The sequence below is a fragment of the Dasypus novemcinctus genome, chromosome 3, assembly GCF_030445035.2.
Source record: "Dasypus novemcinctus isolate mDasNov1 chromosome 3, mDasNov1.1.hap2, whole genome shotgun sequence".
NCBI classification, from domain to species: Eukaryota; Metazoa; Chordata; class Mammalia; order Cingulata; family Dasypodidae; genus Dasypus; species Dasypus novemcinctus.
This window is the reverse complement of record NC_080675.1, coordinates 8873591-8893586: the sequence shown is the minus strand read 5'-3', so window position 1 is coordinate 8893586 and position 19996 is coordinate 8873591.

Here is a 19996-nt window from a genome sequence, read left to right as displayed (position 1 = left end):
TTTTGGGAAGTGGAGCTTCCAATTCCAGCTGCGGAAAAGCCCCAAGGCAGCTTGTGCCTGCAATGGAGGATGGGCACAGACCTCCATGGTGTGGAGCGCTCCACTCATGAATCTTCTCTGCAGATGGGCAGTCTCCTCCTTTCATTCCTTCAAGGATATTGCAGGATGCTTTTCTGGTCTCCTGGAGCTCCTAAACAGGTGCTTCAGCTAGCTCCAGAGAGCTCTGGGTGATTGCTAACTGCCCTGTAGCGTGAGCTGACTCTAGGAGCTCCTTACTCTATCACCATTTTGTTGGTTTTCCCTGTATGGTCATTTTTTCAATCTTATCATTGTTTTATCATAAGTCCCCTTTCTTTCCCTATGGTTTCAAACCCTCTTTTATCTCTTTAATTATTTAAAACACACTTATTTTAAAAGATCTTTAAAAATTCTTCTAAAAGGCTCATGACCCGATCTCTTGTCCCATGTGGGTAATAAATTTCTAACCACTACGACCAGGGGGCCGCCAAGACCTCGGCTCCAGCTTGGAGTTGCCCCTATATTTCTAAAATCTGGGATTTCTCTTCCTTTGAACAAGCCTATGCATTTTTATGTTTAATCTGTTATCGTCGACCCTGTATTTTTATGTTTTCTTGGTTAGGGGAGGGATATGGCTCCTTTACGCAGTATGAAATTAGGCTACAAATGTGTTCCTGAGCCCAAAACAGGTATTGAGTATAATGACTGCTTGCCCTGTACTCACAAATAACAAAATTCAAAAAAATTGCAACATGATGAATTTCAAAGTCTGACTCTTAAAAGGCAGACAAATTCCCTTGCCCTAAGGAACATCCATTCTGTTTATTGTACTTAACTCTCAATCCATTTTGTTATAAACAGGCATGGATTTTCCTTACTCTGCATTCCTGTCAGCAGTGGGAAGGGAGGCCATTCCCTCGTCTCCACTGACTGGAACTTGTGTGGCAGAATCGTTTCAAAGTCTCCGCCGTTTGCTCCGTAAGCAACTTTCCCGTGTTTGTGGCAGGCATGCTGGGAATGACTACAAGTCTGTGACAATCCACAGAGCTGAGGGGATCCTCACCAATGCGCCCCAATTCTCCATATTCTGTAATTTCTTGTTTTCAGTGTCTCTAATTCCACTGGAAGATTGGGCCAATGGAATGTTGAAGTTTCCAGTAACCAAAACCTCCACAGTCTGTCACACTTCAAACCCAGAGCCTTGCATCCAACCGAGAATTCAAAACACTATTTTCACACTTCACTTCTGACCAAAGGAAATGTGGTATTTTGGCTTTAGCTTTGAATTTCAATCAATTTAATTCGAAATATATGAAATCAAAGTGTGTTTCCAGAACATCTGAGAGAGTCACCAAGCGCCTCACTTCTTCTACCCTATCGTGGTGAAGCTGGTTCTTATTTTGCATGTTTTAAGTCCCTGTTTGAAGTTCATCCATGGGGCTCAAATTTTGGCTTGACTTTTATTCCCTGCCACATTTTACACTCACTTTTCATTTCACATAAAACCAGAGGGCAGGGGAACAATTGGGGACTGTGGTAGCCAAATCAGAGTTTGAAATCAGACACTAAGGGATGTTGTAGATACTTCTTAACAGAACCATCCTTTACTGAGCATCTACTGTATGTATCGAACTAAGGCCTGAGAATTGAAGGAAGAATAAATTTTAGGTTTTGTGCCTAAGCAAGAGCCAGACAAGTAACCAGTAATTAAGTTAAAATGTGCTGAATAAAGAATTCTTGGAGTGCATAAATACAGAGGAGTGCTGAGGAGGGCTTAAGAAAAGATGTGGCATTTCAGTTTGGGTTTAAATCATGAGTGAGAGGTTGCCTGGTGGTGGCAGGGGAGGAGGCAACAGAAATCAGGCCAAAGTTAAGTCTGGGACTTTTGGACTAACAGTCTCACCAGTGCATTTAACATTTGCTTCAGGGTCCACCGTGAGCCAGGCAGTATTCTAATCTGTTTACATGTAGTCATTCATTTATTGTTCCTGCTCAGCTGGTAATGTATTGCCTTTCACTGTCATTCCCTTTTTTTTTTAAGATAAAGAAACTGAGGCAGAGAAAGGATAAATACATTTTCTAAGATGTCATAGGTCACAGATTGGCAGAGTCAAACTCAGGCCTTCTGTTGCCAGAGTCGATGTCTCTGATAATCACCTTACACCATCTAGCTGGGAGGCACACAGAGATGGGATCTCTTTTCACAAGCCTTTCATGCTATTTTACTGGAATTGTAGTTGGTGCTGGGGCTTAAGATATATCTAGGGGATTTGAATCTCTGGACTGACAATATGATAGCCAGGCCCTGACCTCAACAGACTTCAGCTCCTACACTCTGATTTATTGGACTTACCCCACTCAGCTAACATGGAATTGAAGAATGTCAACCACCACACCATGGAGCCTAGAGTGCCTACAACTGAAAGCAGGAGGATTGCATTCAATATCCATGTGGAATCTAAACCCCCTCTTGACACAGATGTGGAATGGACACAACCAAGCCAAGGTCCACAGGAAGGAGGAATACAGTAAGGATCAGAGTGGACCTAATGATATTCTATTCATGAACTATTGTGGTTAATAATCGAGAAAATGTGGCATTGATGTGGAAAAAGTGACCATGGTGGCTGCTGGGTGCAGGGAAAGGGGGGAAGAGATGAGGTGTGGAGGCATTCTCAGGACTTGGAGTTGTCCTGGGTGGTGCTCCAGGGACAATTGCTGGACGTTGTATGTCCTCCCATGGCCCACTGGATGGAATGTGGGAGAGTGTGGGTTATGGTGTGGAACACGGGACATGGGGTGCAGCAATGCCCGGAGATGTACTCACCAGACTCAATGGATGCGACACGATAATGGAGGAGAGTGTTATTGGGGGTGGGGGTGGGGTGGGGTGGGGTGGGGGTGGTGGGGGCGAATGGGGACCTCATATTTTTTGAATGTAATATCTTTTAAAAAAATCAATAAATTGAGTAGAATTTGAAAAAAAAAAAAGAAGACGAATAAGACAGGAAAAAAAAGAATAGCTGCGGTAAGGACATTTGTACTTTTAACCCCACAGGTGGGTCCGACGCAATGCAAAATCTGACTCACTCTCATGGAGGAATCTGAAGTCCATGGAACTGGCAGAGAGACCATAAAACGTGAGATCCAGAAGAGTCTGAATGGGTGGTGCCAGTTGGGTCTGAGAGCCAAGAGATCAGAACCCCACAAGGGTGGAATTTGAAGATGGGAGTCAGGGTTGTTTGTGGGCCAGGGGAGAGCATTTGTCCTGAGCGGTTGCACTGAGCACTCAGCCCCAGCACCTGCTACAGGACCTGGTGACACTGGCAGGTACATGGGAGGATCAGGTTTGCTCATGGGCTGAGGCTTGGTGGTCAGTCAGGGAGGGAGAGGAGAGAAGCAAAAGGACAATAGCCTATGCTCAGGGTGGGGGGCATTACCAGTAAAGAGTCTGGGGGTGAACACCTCCTGGGGTGACAAGGCTAAACCACAGTAGAGAAGCCTAGGGATTGGGTCTGTCTAGATGGCAGAGGAATCAAGGTCTTGGTGGAGATGGGGAGCACTTCCAGGTGATCTAGCTGGTAAGAAGGCGACAGATTTGAATGGTGAGAGTTACTGGATGGAAGCAGAGGCTATTTCCAACTAGTCCATTCGCAAGAGAAACCCAGTTCTTATGCAGGTCACATTCAGAGCTAAGCAAGAGCATGGCCAAATAACCTAGGAGTGAGGGATGAAATCTAACCCAACCATGGAATCAGGGTATCAGATAGGAACCTGATCCAGTTGCCTAACTTAAGATGGCCCAAAGAAGGGAAGGAATTTGGTGGGCAGATCAGCACCCAGGAGCCCACTCAGCTAAACCAGCCACCAAGACCATCATGCATGGCTGCATGGACACATAATTCCAGAGGTGAGACTATTCACAGTTTGCCTAGAGTTGTGCAGAGGATAACCTGCACAACCGTATGTGGTGACCCTACTTATACTTGGTGGTATCGCACTTCTAGTCCTCACTCACTGGTAGGAATGAGGATTTCAATAATCCAAGCAATAGGCCAATTTCTACTCTATGTGGTCACAGGCTGACCACAAGATCTGGAGAAGGCTGGGGCTGCACTGGGAAACTGACTCCTTGAGGGAGTCAAGAGCTGTAAATTAAGTTTCATTCTTTTCTTTCTTATCTCTGAAGCTCCTAAAGGAATGTAGCTAACACTGTAACCCCTAAATCAGGGACAAGTACATAATTTGCAAGTCCCAATGCAAAATGAAACTATGAGGCCCCTTACCAAAAGGCCGGAAAATTGTCTTTAAAGGTGCTGTAATAAGGTGCCGTAATTGCCTTTTCTTCAGCACTTTACCTCTTGACTTGTCATGGTATTCTAAAAATTTTTAATGTCATTCTAAGTAAAGAAAAATTAAAACTTTATTAGCATGAATTTCATTGTTCATCTTTATATTACGAAGAAAAATTTTAAATGTACATATAAGAGGATTTAACTCTTAAACAGAATCACCAAAATTACACAATTTGTGCTTTCTGGCTCCTGCATGCTTATGTACTCAGCTCTTACATGAACTGTGACACCACTGCACCAAAACAGGTTTTTTTTTCCCACTCCTTGGCACGTGCCCATGCTACCAACACTCTCTACCTTTGGCTTTCTGGTTAGTGGGGCAGGACTGAAAGGAAAAGGAACGTGGGTTGCCCTGCTTTTCCCTTTCCTGCTCTGTCATCATTTTCAGCATAAGCGGTTGCTGACACAGGGAAGTGTCACTAGGAAGAAAACTAGGAGGGGGCTACCGTTTGGTGTTTCGTAGAACCCACAGCTTTCCCTGTGCATTTGAAGTGGGTTCTGGTCCAAATAGAAAGCCTGGCTCCTTGGTCCTGGCAGCCCCTTGCCCTCCCCGCTTCCTCAGCTGGAGACAACACACTCACTCTGCACTTGCCTTGGCTCTCACTGAACGCTTTGTCATATGTCCACTGGAACTCTGTGCTCATGAGGCATTGGGGCACCGTGCGCAGGTGGAGCAGGAAGGAACTGTGGGCACACGTATCGCACTCTGTCCTCCACACACGCACAGCCTCCACGGCCCCATCTAACCCACAAAACACAGGTTCAGCTACAACACTGTGAAGGATTTCAAGAGGGCCACAGCAGAGCAGCAACCCCCTGGAGCCCTCCTGGGTACAGGACCCCATGTGACCTCCAGGCCACATGCCTGTGAGGCTCACCCCGGTCAGAGCACCTCATGCCATCACATGCCTGGCCCATGTCAGTGTGCCTGCTGGTCCTCTGCACTTGTGCTTCTTCTAGAAAGTGGCAAGACAGCCCGTCTTAGTTTCCAGGCCGCAGGCTGCTCTGACCACCCACCCTGAGTGGGCATAAACACCAGAATGTCCTGTCTGCTGGTTTCCGAGGCTGGCAGGCTTGCCTCCTGGGGTGTCCAGCTTTCTGGCAAGCCGGCAGTCCTGGGGCTTGGCTTTCCCATCTCATGCAATGTCGCTCCTTCCTCTTGTGGGTGCCAGCGCACCTTGGCTACTCCCCATGGCTTCTCTCTCCTTCTGAGCTTCATTCTGCTTCTCAAGGGTTCCAGCAATCCCCATTAAGGCCTAGCCTCATTCAGTTGGGTCACACCTTACTTAAAACAGCATCTTTCAAAGATCCTATCTACCATGGATTCACGCCCACAGCCATGTGGATCAAGGCCAAGAGCCTGCCTAAATCGGAGTATATAATTCAAACCACTCTCCTGGAGGTTAGGTCATACATTCTTCAGGCCAAAACTTACCTTAGCTGGATCTGCACCAACAGGATTTTATAATGGATTGGTGCTTGTTTGTTTTTGTTTTTGAGTGGGGGACCTTCATCCTCAAACCACTTCTCAAATCAATGCAATATAAAATAGATGAAAGTGGTGCTGTCCCAGGTAAGGTGGGTGGGGGGCCAGAGTCCCCCTCATTCTGTCTCACTGACCTGCAGGCACCTATGGCCTTTAGCCACCTCCAGGGGCATAGCCTAAATAAAAACAAACCAATGGCCCTGATTCCGGCAAATCCCATTTGTGTAATATATCAAGACATTTTAATGGAGGCAGAAGTAATTTGCTCAAGATCCTACAGCAATTTCCAGATATGCTGGATCAGCTCTCCTACATCAGTGGTTTTCAAAGTGTGGTCCCTGGAGTAGTAGCATCAGCAGGACCTGCGAACTCACAGGCTTGACAATTCTGGGACCCTTCTCTCCAACAGCAAAGTCAGAGACCCTGCCACCTCTGTTTTAAAAAGTTCTCTGGGTGATTCTGGTGCTTTTCCAAGTTTGAGCACTACTGGCCTCCATGTTGCACTTCACACATGTTTGAACCTTTCCAGGAGCAGAAAGCCTGCTCTGAGCTGGTCTGATCCACTGAGGGATGGCTCTACTGTTGATTTTTTCTTACCCTGAGAACCAGTCTGGTTACTTGTGGAGGGTGTGGAGCAGGAGAGGAGAGGCTCAGAGGGATAAGCCCCAAGATACCCAAATTCTTAAGGCGCATGCTCTCTGGTACTTCCCCCAGAGCAACCTCTTAATCGGTATCATTAGCACCATTTTCCAGGAGAGGAATCTAAAACTCAGACAGCCTGTGAGTCTAACTTCTGATTGCTGATGGAGCTGGAGTTCTAGCCCCTGAGTGTGTGGTTTTACTCAGAAATGTACCTTTTTCTTTACAGTCCCCTGCAGTGGCAGCCAGCGCCATGCTCCACCTACCCAACTGCTGCCACCAAAATGTGCCTGTTCTCTGCCCAGCCGTCTCCAGGCAGAGCTTATTATTCCTTATCACTCCTCAGCACAGGTGCACTCCCAGCCCCATTGTCCAGTGAAGCCACTTGAGGGGAGGGGGGTGAGGTGCCAGGGCCAGCCGGCCCCATAGCAGGCATTCAAGGCCCCTCAGTCTAATCCAGGTGGTATGCCGTATGCACGGAGGTGTTCCTTGCTTTATGCCCGTAACAATGTGTCTTGGAACATGTTCCGTGGCTGGGTGTATAACTGCCTCATTCTCTGTAGCAGTGATCCTGAGCTCCTGTGGACCAACCATCTTGACTTCATCAGCCCCTTCATGCTAGACCTGGAGGTTGTTTCTGGCCCTTTCCTACCACGGGCAAGGGTGTGGTGGTCAGACCTGCCTACAGTCTGTGCTGGCTGTTTCCTGGCCATGCTGCCCCTGAGAGCTCAAGTCCAGTCTACCTTCCCCTCGCTTCTACCATTCTTTCGGGGATTGTCTTTCTCCTTTGTTCACATATGGACTCTCGAACTAAAATTTCCAGCCCTCGAGGACAAAGCCCCTATCTCTGCCTGCCTTGGGAGCCATCCTTCCTGCCTCTCAGGCTGGTTTCTCCATCCAGGGCTGAAAGGAGACAGGAGAATGGGCCCCACCAATTAAGCTGGAGCAACTGGAGGTCCGTGGAGATTCGCCATGGCGACCCCAAGGACAGAGGGGACCGCACTGCGGCTGTGAAGGAGCACACAGCCCTGGGACTGGCCATTGTTCCCCAGTGAGCCCACGCCAAGCTGCCCCCTTCCTGCTCCGTTTCCAGGCTCCATTTCCAGGCTCCATTTCCTGGCCGTGTCTCACACGTGCGCAGGGCAGGGGGCCACCCCTGGGCCAGCTCCTGTGGACGAGCACAGGCCCCGCTTTTGTGAAGGGGCATAAGGATGGGAAGGGGTCCCAGGAGCACACGTGTTTATATCCACCAGCATTGGCCCCTCTAACGAAGCCTTGGAAAATCAATTGTTGTCAATCCGTGGGATCCCGTGTTTTACTTACATCACCTGTTTTGAAAATTAGGTTTGGACTCACATGAGGGCGTGAGCCTCATCCTCTCCCCTCTGCTGACCCACCACGGCCCTGCTTGTAAAACGGAAGATTGAAATGCACGCGCCTTCTCAGGGCAGGCCCTCAGCATATGGAAGTCGTTCATCTCGGGGGACGTTGTGTAGATGCCACGGGATCAGAAGCGTCTCATCCCTCACACTGAGTATTCAGAAGCCAGCACGTGTCAGGGTGTGTGTGGGGGTGGAGGGCGTTTGGGGGCTGCCCCTGCCCCTGGGTGCCTGTATGGCTGTGTTTTAGGGCAGGCAGAGACCCTTCTTTGACTCTCAAGCATTTTCATTGCAAGTCGCCTCACCTCTGCAAGGTCTCCTGGGACTTGTGAATAAATCTTGCCATTGTTACGCACTTCCCTCTTCAGAGAGAGAATGGATGCTTGCTCCCAGCGTCCTGGAACTGAAAGAGGCCCTTCCTTTTGCTCAAGTTCTCACTGGCAAGAACTCAGCAACATGCCCTGAGGAAATCACAAGGCGCCCTGGGAGATGTAGTCTTCCTACATGCACAGGAGAGAAAATGATGCGGTGAACACATTTGCTCCATCATCTTTTGTCCTTGTCAAGGAGCTATTTGAGACTTTAAAATCAAAGAAATGGGACACGGAAGCCTCTAGTGCACCCCCAGACCCATGGAGTGCCTGTCAAACATGTGCATGCCCTGGAAGGTTGTGTTTTCAGGCAATTTTGATTTTTGCATTAATTCTCTTATGGAACCCATTGATTGTTATGGATGAAAAAGAGGAGGGAAGCCAGACAATGACTGTCTCTGAAACCAGACCCGCTATTTTGATTAATGTGGCCAGTTAAGCTGAACAAAGAGATTGGACATCACTGGGTAAAATCAGTCACTCCAGAAGCCCCAGAGAGACCAGTTTCTGGATTCAAAGCAAATGAAAACTCCAGGTTAAGGGGGGACAGTGGTGATGGGGGGTGGGGAGGTAGGGCTTCCACAGAGAAAAGTCTCCCATCAATTGCTGCGAGAGTGGAAATGTATACTACACTTTGGGAAAGCAAATCACCAATCTACAGTGCCAACTTTAAATTTCCCAAACCCTCTGAATACATCTATAGAAACCCTCTTACACACTGGAAGGAGGGTTGCATGACCAGTCCCATCACACCTTCCCATATGATAGGGAAAGCTTGGGAACCTTTGCAGCTCCCAGATGCGAATGAATGTATTGCAGGCTAGCCATATCATAGACTAGAATGCAGAACATACAATTACTTTTTACAGATTTTTTTTAATTACAAAGAATTTTAATAACTTTGGGAAATGCTCTTAATATAATGATAACTGGAACACTGTATGTAAAGTATGTTTATAGAGTTTGATCTCAGTTGCATAATATATAGCATTATAGAAATAATAATAATAACAGCACTCATTAAACATAGGTCTTGCAAGAATCAACCTCATTTAGTTTTACCCCAAATCTAGAACCCAGATGATATTAGCATCCCAGTTTGATGGGCAGGGAATGGAGGCTTAGAGAGGGGAGCCCGTTGCTTCCAATCATACAGCTGTGGAGCTGGGATTCAGGGCTGCCTCCAAAACCAGGATTTCAGTGAGCCATATTACCTGAAAATTTATAGATATTTAAAAATAAAAATGGGAAGGATGAGTTTCAGAATATCAATATGTAGTGATAAACTCTGTGTGGTAGAAATGGCAATGGTTTTGGAGTTTTTGTCATTATGTTTTCCTTTATTTTCACAAATTTCTGCATCAAGCATGCCTTACTTTTAAAATCAGGAAGCAAAACCCACATATTTATTTTACAATGGAACCTTGCAGCTTAAATAAATAAGCTCATTTAAAAACCTACCAATAGTGTGCAAATAACTCTGCATGAGGGAAAAGATGGACAAATGCACTAACAGAATAAAATGAAATTTGATTGGATTGTGAGACCTGCTTTCTATTCGCTATTTATGCTCCACATTTGATTTGTTGAGCAAACCTTTTAAAATAGGAAAAAAGGAGAAATAATCATGTTCACAATGCTGTTTTATTAAAATAAAATGCTCTACTGATGGGGATGCAAAGGTGGTCTGGAGCAAGGAGGCTTGTTTCATTTCTTTTTATCAGCTGAGCATACCCAGAAGTGCCAACTCTCTTGAAACCCCAAGCTGGCCCAGATTTAACCAGAGTCCTGAGAAGCTGTAGCCTGTCACATGGTGTGCTCAGGGCAGCTGGTGACTCACTCCAGGTGGCATGGAGTCCTCCCTCATGAAGCCTTGCTGGAGAGCAGGAGGGCAGGACCCTGGGATGCAAAAGTGCCGCCTGGGGGTGGCCTCCTTCTGAAAACCCCACGGGCGTAGGCACGTCAGAAGGGCAGAGGCCAGTTGCCCTGCTCTAAAGAAGTGCTCAGGCGCCCTGGGCGGATGGTTCTGGACCAGGCATTTAACCAGCTGCTCCTGAGCCACCTCACCTCTAAGCAGGGGCTGTGGGATGTGACACTTCTGGAGGGTCTTGTAAGGCCACGCTTCCCTCAGAATGTGAGTTCTCCTCCTTCCTGTACAGAGTTCTTAGTCCATGGGCACCAGTTAAGTTCTCCTTGAGGTAACATTTTCTCTGTTGCCCCCAAAGTCTTCCTCAAGTGAAATATAGCTGGCCAAATCTCCAGAATCCTTATTCTCAAACAAAGCCAAATTTGAGGATGACCCAGCTAAGATGCTGTGTGTCTGAGAGCGCTGGGAGAGTGGCGAGCTGTGTTAGGAGAGAGGCTTGGACGTGGAGTGAGAGAGGAGGCTTTCTAGTCTCAATACTTCCTGATGAGTCAGTAATGCCTCTAGGCCTCAGTTTCCCTATGTGTAAAATGAGGGGGAGCAGGTGTCCTTCTTGGCCAGCCTCAGGGTGGTGGAAGGATACCATGAAACCACATGCGAATGTGCTTTGCAAGCTGGAGAATGCATTTTGCAAACTGTTCTAATCTCTCTTCTACCTGTGAGGTCCTTTCTGTATAGTTCTCTTTTTTTGTCTTTATTTATTTTTTTAATGTTACATTAAAAAAAATGAGGTCCCCATATACCCCCCACCCCCCTCACCCTACTCTTCCCCCCATAACAACAACCTCCTCCATCATCATGAGACATTCATTGCACTTGGTGAATACATCTCTGAGCACCACTGCACCTCATGGTCAATGGTCCACACCATAGCCCACACTCTCCCACAGTCCACCCAGTGGGCCATGGGAGGACATAAAATGTCCGGTAACTGTCCCTGCAGCACCACCCAGGACAGCTCCAAGTCCCCAAAATGCCTCCACATCACATCTCTTCCTCTCACTCCCTACCCTCAGCAGCGACCATGGCCACTTTCTCCACACCAATGCCATATTTTCTTTGATTACTAATCACAATAGTTCACGTATAAAATATCAGTAAGTCCATTCTAATCCGTACTCTATTCCTCCATCCTGTGGACCTTAGAATGGTTGTGTCCACTCCACATCTATGTCAAGAGTGGGCTTAGATTCCACATGGATGCTGGATGCAATTCTCCTGCTTTAAGTTGTAGGCACTCTAGGCTCCATGGTGTGGTGGTTGACCTTTTTCACCTCCATGTTAGCTGAGTGGGGTAAGTCCAATAAACCAGAGTGTAGGAGTTACAAGTCTGTTGAGGCTCAGGTCCTGGCTATCATGTGGTCAGTGCAGAGATTCAAGTCCCCTGTGTATACACTAAACCCCAGCACTAACTACAGATCCATTAAAAGTAACAGGAGAAGCTTGTGGACAAAGATCACATCTGAGTCCAGCTCCATCACACAGAAACACAAACTCCAAAGTAGGGCCAACTGACATGGCACTGAACTCCATCTGCCAAGACCATAGAACCTGTGGGTCTCTGTAGCCCTCAGAAGAACCAATACCTGGGGTTGTATCTACTTTTTCTGTCTCTGGGACTCAGCTGAGGTGTACATAGGGGCAACCACTCTGATGACCTCCCGGCTCTTTTTAGAGACTCATAGCCATATAAACTCATTTGTCCTTTCCATTTCTCCCTTTTATTCAGGTCAAAAAGTATTTTTAACTCCTGGTATTATGTGTGGACTGAGATATTCTGCTGGTCTGAGTTGACCCTTTGATTCAAGGTCATTTTCTAGTTACATCATCAGCTGGTACTTGGTAGTAATCCCTCGGCACCAGGGAGGCTTTCAGAAGACCCAAAATGCCTCTTTCCTTATCTTGAAATTTTTGGAATTTTTCCCCAAAACTCAATGGCCCCTAAGGCATTTCTGTGCCACTTCCCTGTGAGGCTGCATTTCCCCATCCCTGAAAGGGGGATGGGCTACGGCTCCTTCTCAGGAGGCTTGGGCAGCACCAAGTCGAGGCCTTTGGGGATGTTTGGTAAACCTCAAAGCTCCCTACAATGTGCAGGTGTTGGTGGGCCTGGGTTACCAGGTGGAAAGTAGACCCGTGTCAATAGCTAGCGATGAAGTGTGTGTCTGTGGGCCTCCTTCCTGGCGCACGTGGGCCCTGAGGACCAAAGCTTCCTTCAGTGCAGGTTCACAGCAGGCTTCTAAGACACACTTGTGTTAAAAATGCCATCTAATTGGAGTGGGCATCGTTTGGTCACTCTAATCTGTTAGTCTCTCTCCCACGAGTTAAACTGATCATGTTTTGCGTCAACTTGACCGCTTTCCAAATTCTGCCATAATTTCACTCTAACAGAGCAAACATGTCCCCACATTTCATGTACTTCAGGGGAGCTTGGCTGTAACAAATGGATATTTTCATTTTACCTGGAGTTATCCCTGTTTGCTTTTTTTAAAAACCAGAGACAGGGACTCACCACTAGCCAGGAAATGGGTTCCTCCCTGGGGGCACGTCAGGCTAGCCCCTCAGCTCCAGGAGGCCAAGACCTGCCTATTTCATGGCCTTGGGGCCTAAGCGCAGCAGTCGCAGCAACTTGCCCTGCTTTTAGCTCTACCTCTCATTCCCAAGAGAATTCTGAAATCTTTTTTGTCAAAATTATGTGCATAAATTAGTTATTTCCTATTTCATGATGACTTTAGAAAAACCCCAAAATGGAAAAGCAAATACACATACATGCACACATACTGAACGATACGTAGTTTTATATATCATCATATATAATACTATATATGTGCACATAGGAAGCATACTCCTCTAATATTCAGTATAGATTTACAGAACTTTGTGCTAAATAATGGACGTACTTGTTGGGGGATCAGCTGCCAACCTTTTTGTCTTACAGCCTTGTGCTTGTATACTGGTCTTAACAGTTAATTGTTGTGAGATGTTAGGTTATTTACCATATTTTATTGATTTTAAGGCAAACCTGTAAAAAATATTTTAATATCTGAAATTGCATCCTACGAATGGATGACATCTTACAATTAGAATCGTCAGCATATTTTTCTTTTTCCATGGAATATAAAGATGCACCTCACGATGAATTGCATCTTATATTCGATGAAATTGAATAGTTGTCTTTTATGAATTTCAATTTCAACATCTGAAAAATTGGGGAAATTACCAGCATGGCATTGTTGTGAAGACTAAAATAATGAATGAATTTAGTAGATTTCCTAGTATGGGGCACTCAGTTAAAGACACATCATTACTATTGTGGAACTAATTTATTAATGGTGGCTATAATTTAAAGGGCAGATATTCTGCTGGCAATGCTTATTCCCATTATATGGATGACAATATTTAGGCTTAGAAGGGTTGGATTATTTTTCCAGGGCCAAGACTAAATTCAAATATAGCATCTGTCTGAAATACAGCATTTGTCAGAAATACAGCATCTATCTTATGCCAGAGTTTGCACCCAGCCCCACTAATGTGACACTGTTAGATATAAAAACATTTTGTATATCCTGTTATTCATGCACAAAGTATAGCTCATTGTTCAAAAGTCACAAATCTGTGTTGTGATTCCATAGCACAGAAGGAATGAGAGGGAGCCTCCCATACCCAAAGAATGCCTCCATTACATGCTACTGACTCTGCATGAGTTTTACAAGAAGGATATTTATCTCCAGGTACCTCCAAATGCTGTGAGTTATTTAATCACCTCAGATCCCTCCCAGTAATCACTCTGTATTGCATTATGCAAGTCAGCAAATTCTGTTCACTTTAATATACATGAGGAAGAAGGAGGGATATTTCTCACTGAACGTTTTATGGAAAATTCTGCATTTATTGATTTTTCCCTTAAATCTTATTCTTTAAATATACCCCCATACACACACACACACGTGCACACACATATGTGATGAAAATGATGACTATGATCATGTTTGTTCAACCTAACAAAAATATAGCATATTGACAACATTATCTGTCATTCCCACATTTCACCTGGAGTAGAAAACTGTTTGATCTCAAAAGCCGGCAGACTACATCAGTTCAAGGGATATCTTTTATTCATGCACATTAAAATAAAAACAACCATATGCAAGGGTTTCTGCAACTTGGGAAAGGAGAAAATATGAAACCTGCTTCTGCTTGCAAAGCTTTGCACGTCGGTTACATCATCGGTGGCTTTTCGGCATTTTCTCTTGATCACTTACTTTTATGTTCAGAAATCAGCATGGATTGGAAGACTCGTTGAGCTGCCAATGACCTTAGAGGCTATCATTTTCCAAGGGAGAAGACTGAGGACACACAAATTTAGGGCTCGGGCAAGGTCAAGTGTTATATACAGAGCAAGATTTAAAACAGAATGTGTCTTGCAAATCTCTGCTTGAATCCAGGCTCTGAAAGTCATAGGGTGCTGCCTTGGGGAATGTGGTTCATCATCTTAGGCTTCTGCTTTCCTTCTTGGAAAATGGGGATAACAGCACCGACCCCACAGGCTTGTTGTAAGGATTGAAGGAAATAACCTGCACGAAGATGCTGATGCATCCAGGCAGGGTTCTTACAGTTTTCTCTCCTTTTCATTGCTTTTCTTTTCCCTTACTGCAGAAACGGTGGCATAAAACGACACATTTGTGATAGATTTCAGGTTACCGTGCAAACCGAAAAAATATCTGGGTTGTCGCTTTATGTTCTCTTCCATTCGAAAAGAATTATCTCTTGTTGTTGACTGATATTTTTTCTTAAGCAACCTTGGGAACTGAAGGCAGCACAGCCTTGCTCCACGCCTGGGTGGAATGTGTCAACTCTGGCAACTTGGCATCTGGGGTCCTCTCGGAAGGTGGACCATCTATTTGCAAACCCATGATTTCTCGATTTGAGCAAACCTCCAAGAAGAGGTTTCTGCATCAGCGTCCTTGATCTGGGTGGTCAGTAAGGCGGGTCTAGCTCTGCCAAGTTGGAGAAAGCCATTATTTTCCTTTTGGCCTTCTCCCTTCAGTGAGGCGAATGCACTGCTGACAATTGTTCTCTGAGTGGAGAAGATTATATTTTGTTATCCTGCCCTGTGCTTCCTGATTGTCCCTGGGGCCACACACGGTATCAGCAGATGCCTAAGGCTTATTTTTCTACCACTCACCAAATATTTCTAGCCAGGCCTCTCATTCCAAATTGAATTTGAATGCCCTTTAAAGTGCCTTTGGGGTCCTGTGTGTCTAGTCTGATTAGCCAAAAATATGTAAAACATCGCCATTTATTAAGCCCCATAGATTATGTCATTTAGTCCTTCTTGAAAGCATGTGATGCAGGGAATAAGGTAGCCCATTTATAGATTAGAGGGAAGCTCATTATAGGAAGCTCAGAGAAAGCTCATTGCTTGATTAAGCCGTCCAACTCCTAAGTAGCAGCAATGGAATCAGATCCTAGTTATAATTCCTTCCAAAGCTGACGAATTATATCACATCCCCAACACGTATTCTAAATTTTTCTCAAATTGGAAGGAAGATGATTCACTTCTTTAAAAAGAAAATCAATGAAAAGACTGGAAAAGGGGGTTGTGGTCTAGAATATGGTTGTGACCAGAGAACTCAGCCCAGAGCAGAGGCACAGGAAGCAAGGATGGTGGTGGCTTAGCTGCCGGCTCTCAGCTGCTCTGTTCACTGGCCCTGGGGCTGAAGAGCCTCTGAGCCACACTTCACAGGGGACTGCACCCCCAGCTTCTGGTTGAATTGTGCCAATGGAAGGCACGGGAGGGGGAGAGGAAGATGGGAGGAGGGAGAGAGCACCTAGATCTCTTGTGCATGTGTGCGAGTGTGCATTTCTTGTTCCACATCAGTGTTGTTCAAGTGACAGCAATTGGCTTCAGTCTCCAACCTTCTGCTCTTGAGAACTAGCCCTTGCATGCCTCCTTGGAGCTCGAAGCTGTGGCCAGGCAGTTCCTCCTTCTCAGGAGTCTGATGTGACCTTGGACACTCTTGTGCTTCCTGAGGCTGGTATTCCCCCCTACCTCTTCCTTCATGTTCTCCGAATCCCCCATGGTAACCATTTCTTGTGGGTGGTTACCTAGTTATATCAGTTTGGATTACATCAGTTTCCTGTTTGCTCTTCCAGTTTTCCATCTCCTCATATTAAATACCTTCTGTTTGAAATAACTATTGTAGCTCCTATTTTCTTTGCTGGCTTGAGAATGAAAACATGAATAACCATAAACATAAGAAGCTGAACAGGATCTGTTTGGTTCCCTAAGGAGCTCACCAGCAAATGGAAGGGATGGACCTAAACCCTAATACAACAGAGAGGGGCATGAGTTAAATAGATGCATGACAGAAGTGCAGCGCGGACAAGATTTATTGAGATTGAAACCTATCATGCAGAAGGTTTGATCTCATTATTGAAAGAAAATGAGGGTTTTAATGAGAAAGGAGAACTAAGATAGGTTCTTACAGAGTCTAAGAAACAACTTAAAGTAGGCAGCAACTTTTTAAAAGTTTCCTTAAATCAATTTTTGGAATGTGATAGCATTTATATCAACCCCTAAGTAAATATCATCCAAGTCAAAGCTAACATCTAGTGGACACTTAACATATGCCAGGTACCATGTTTGGCTGTGACATGGACTAATCCATTTCACACTCTCTCATCCTTCCTCTGATTTAGAGAGCATAAAACAGGTGTAGACACTGGAACAGCTTGCCCAGGGGATGTACAGGGATTTGAAACCAGGAAGTCTGTGCCCCAAGATGGCACTCAAATCACCAGTAGGGCAGGGTGGAGTTATCAGAGGACATGGGTACACATTTCACAGTTCTCAGCTGTGTGCCATTGGGTAAGTCATGTGACATCCACGAGACTCATTTTTCTCCTGAGGAAAACAGCAGTGCTGGTGGGCCATGGGGAGGTTCAAAGTTCAGTGAAGGCGCACCGTGGACCTGGTGTTCATGAGCAGGTGTGGTTTCACAGTGCCTGGGTGGGCTGAGAGTCATGCCCATACCTTCAAAGGGTGAGCCCCATCCCGAGCAGAGACACGGCATCGGTGATGTGGGGTGGCCCCACTCCTTTCTGTGAGTCCCTGAGACACTGTGTAGCCCCTTGGATGATGACAGGGCTCAGCCCACTTGTCTGCATTACAGAGCTGGCAAGCACTAGTTGAACTCACCCCTGCCCCCAGGACACTGCTTGTGTAGACCAGACCTCCTTCCCCTCCCTGGGCCCAAATTGAGGGACGACCATGATCCTGGTCCTGAAAAGATATTTGTGGGTAACCTCAAAAGTAGCACCACTCACCTGAGAAAGCCTCCTGGAAATCCGTAGTGGGATGATGGCCTTCTTTATTTTTCTACAATTAAATATATTAGTTTCCTATTGCTGTTCTAACAGATTGCCAGCAATTTAGTGGTTTAAAACAATGAAAATTTATTCTTTTCTGGTTTTGGAAGTCAGAAGTCTGAACAAAGTCTTTTAGGGCTAAACACAAGGTCATCGGGGCTGATTCCTTCTTCGGGCTCCAGGAAATCATCTGCCTTTTGCTTCTTCCATCTTTTGGGGGCTGCCAGCATTGATTGGAGTCACACACTACCTTCCATTGCCTTAGACATTTTTCTTTTCATTAGGACCCTTGTAATTACGTCAGACCCCCTGGCTAATTGAGAATAACCTTTCCATCTCAAAATCCTTAATTTAATCACATCTGCAGTGTCCTTCTGCACTGAAGGGTGAGGTATTCACAGGTTCCAGGATTAGGATGGAGCATCTTAGGGAGTGGGCATTTTCCCCCTACCACACTAACCTTTATTACCATTTGGAACATTTTCCTTCCTTGAGATAAACCCAAAACCTTGTCTTTCAGGATAAACCCAGTGGGTTTAAGACCCTTCTGCTTGGCCCCTCCCTCTTGGGGTTGGGTCTCAGAGCAGGTAAGGGGCCTGCGGTGTGGGAGGGCAGTGTCTGCCCTGCAGTGATCACCTGCCTGCTGAAGCCTTGAGATGGCTGCTCTCCCACCTGGTTCACTCCCAGAACTGCCTTTCACCCCTGCCCAGAGCCCTTTCCAGATTCACCAACTCACCCATTTGCAGTTGTTCCTCTCCCAGCCACACAGGCAGAGTGGTGGGTGACCCTTGCATCCCTAGGAGGAGACAGTATCTCTCAGCTGATGCTCCTGGCACCCCTGTTCGTGAGCATGCTTTCCTCTCCTTTCCCAAGTGGTCAGCTCTTAACCCTTCCAGAAACTGATGGGAGCAGGGGCCTAGGGCTCCCTCTCTGGGAATTCGATTGCCTTCATGCATACCCTACAGTCTGTGGGGGATGCAGGGTACAGGTGCACAATGGCACCTCCCTTTACTGTTTTTCTGTTTCTTTTCCCTTTTCCCATCCAGAAGACATTAAAAAAAATGGAGTGGCAGCAAAAGTGGTCTTGCCACATAATGCATATTTCCAAAGATTTCTTCATACACTTAGACCACAACTTTTTGAACTTAAATGCTGAAAAGCTGCTATCTTGGTTTGGTTGCTTTGGCTGGAGTGAAAGGCATTAGGATAAAGGAACACGCATTGTGTGAGTGTGCATGTGCCTGCATATGTGTGTGTGCGCGCACACCTATGTAAGGGGCCTTCAACTAATCCTTGAAAATATTATTCTGCAAAATTAGCAGCTGCTCCATGATTTCCTACTTTGTGCCAGGCACTGTGGTAAGTGTTTCACACATGCAGTTTTTTGCATCTAACCCTCATACTTGCCTGGCAAGTTTGCATTATTAGCCTCATTTTAGAGAAGAGAGATGTGCTCAAGGTCTTTCCTCAGCATGAGATAGAGAGGAAATTCAAAGCCAAGTCTAAGTGGCCACCAAACATTTGTACTCTTTCCATTCCCCTCTTCCATGGTGCATGGTAGCAATGGGAATAGTGCTGGATTCCCTGAACTCTGCAGAGAAACACCTCAAGGTTCCAGGCTTAGCTTCTGCTATTGTGTCATGGTTCCTAAAGGAGGACTTTGTAGGAGGCCAGGAAGGAGCCATGCATATTTAAGCATGTGCTTTACGTGTTAGCCTGGAACTTGTGCCCTCACTCTGATGGCACTTTCTCATATGTTGGATGCTATTAATTTTCAGAACAAACCCATGTGCCAGTCATGTGCCTCATGGATGTGGAAGGTCAGGTTCCATCAAACACCCAATGCTCCCATTTAGCAAGCAGAGGGAGTGGGGTCCACCCCCAGCCTATCCAAATTCAGGACAGAATGAGAGGCTGGTGATAGATTTCTTCCTGTAGGAGATGGGAGCCTCAGAAGGTTCTGGGGCAGGCCAGGGGCATCTCTGAGTGCAGTGGGCACCTCTGGTTGACTTTGACCATTCCAGTGTATGTTGGGACTACTGCCCTGCTTGATTATCAAGGCGCCTCTCTGTGGCAAAAGATTCCTGTTACCCTTTTTAGAACACACACACGCACACACACACACACACACAATCTACTCCTCAACAAAAGAATGATTTTGATACATCTTCTAACTAACCAAAAGTAACATCTTGACAATTTTAATCGACTAATTATACACTCATGGTCATCTTGAAAAGTGCCCATTTTGGGTCTTTATGTCTTGACAACTGTAAGAGTCCTCAGCTGGAAAATTGGGATACAGAGAGAGAATTTCAATTACTCTGACCTTGGGAAGTTGAGCGCTGAGATTTCCTTCTCACTGGGGCACAAAGTAAGCAGAAGAAAGTCGCAGAAGGCTCGGGGTGGCTGCCTCTGGAGCTGGACGGGGTCTCTGCCTGCTTCTGCGTGGAGGA